The sequence below is a fragment of the Hemibagrus wyckioides genome, linkage group LG03, assembly GCF_019097595.1.
Source record: "Hemibagrus wyckioides isolate EC202008001 linkage group LG03, SWU_Hwy_1.0, whole genome shotgun sequence".
Lineage (NCBI taxonomy): Eukaryota > Metazoa > Chordata > Actinopteri > Siluriformes > Bagridae > Hemibagrus > Hemibagrus wyckioides.
Genome location: NC_080712.1, coordinates 6,625,522 through 6,626,891, shown reverse-complemented (window position 1 = coordinate 6,626,891; position 1,370 = coordinate 6,625,522). Strand labels below are relative to the sequence as shown.

Genomic DNA, 1,370 nt, shown 5'->3' with positions numbered 1-1,370 from the left:
TCTGTTCTTCCTCAACAGCTATGAAAGCTGATGTAAGGCTGGCCAAAATGTGAACAGTCTCGCCAAATTGACTGAGTAAATATGCAGCAAACTGTGAAAATGCCGTCTCAAACTACCAAGTGAAATATTTAAACATTTACTATTTAAAGAACAGTCTATTTATTTGTTCGTTATAAAAGTTTCAATATTTTTAGTCTTAATTTTGAGCCTTTCATTGCTAAATCATTCTGCTTTTCGTCTGAAAGAAATGAATATTTGACTAAGAAACAGTAACGTTTTCTGTGGCTGAAATTTCCAAGAAACTTAATAAATCTAATTAAGTTGGCAAATTTTGGTTAAATATTTCAAACCTCTTCACAACTAAAAGATAAAACAGAGATTATAGTAAAACACTGTACATAAAGGCTGCAGTAACATTATAAAAGTTAAACCCAATAATCAGACTTTTATAAATGTTTACTTCAGCTGTGCAGCTGCGGTGGCCGAGAGGTTAAGGCGTTGGACTCGAAATCCAATGGGGTTTCCCCGTGCAGGTTCGAACCCTGCTGGCAGCGTATTCAACTGTATGTAGCCTTCCATAGGGGAAGGTGGACCTTATAGGTCTTTGTGACAATGGTAGCTCAAGTGGCTAAGGCTCTGGGTTGTTGTTTGGAAGATTGGGCTTCAATCAACAGCACTTCCAATCTGCCACCAATTAGGCTTTAAGTAAGGTCCACAATCTTCCTGCTTCAGGGGTGCTGTATCAAGGCTGACCCTGCACTCTGACCTCAACCCTCCAAGGATGGGATAAGTGAAGAGAACACTTTGCTGTGCAGTAATGTATATGTGACAAATAAAGTTACTTAAAGATGAAGCACATAAACTCTCAGCAAAAAATTGGAGTGTTTAAAACACATACACAGCTATTGAAATTTGTGGATTTGTTTCAAATTTTATTTATCACATACAAAATCAAACACAGTACGACATGTAGCGAAATGCTTTTTTATGCCTTTTTAACGATTCATCTTCCAATGCTATTGAAGGGAATCGAATTATTTACTATATTTCTAGTAGTATTAGCATAATTTTATCTGAGGCTCGTGTACAAAATGTACCATTGTTGGCGGGTCTGTTCGAATTGTACCACAGCAAAAGCACTTAGTCTTTGACTCGGCTGACGTCGTTACCCTGCGAGAGCTACTTCCATCAACAAAAGCCTGGAAGTGTGTGTAAAGACCTCATTACAATCCATACAATCTTTTGATCCAGCCAAGTCCATTAAGCCTCATTATTGGATAAGGGGTCAATGTGACTTGTAGTCCTGTGGGTGGGATTCTGGGAGTTGTAGGAGATTTAGAGTGTATATTACATGTACCCCCTCCAGAAAC

General features: G+C 38.2%; 1 non-coding gene across 1 annotated transcript; it reads left to right on the top strand.

Moving 5' to 3' along the window:
• The first annotated feature begins 472 nt into the window (after nucleotides 1-472).
• On the top strand, nucleotides 473-554 carry trnas-cga (transfer RNA serine (anticodon CGA)). Its single transcript has one exon. It is a non-coding gene; the product is annotated as a tRNA-Ser (tRNA).
• The last annotated feature ends 816 nt before the right edge of the window (nucleotides 555-1,370 follow it).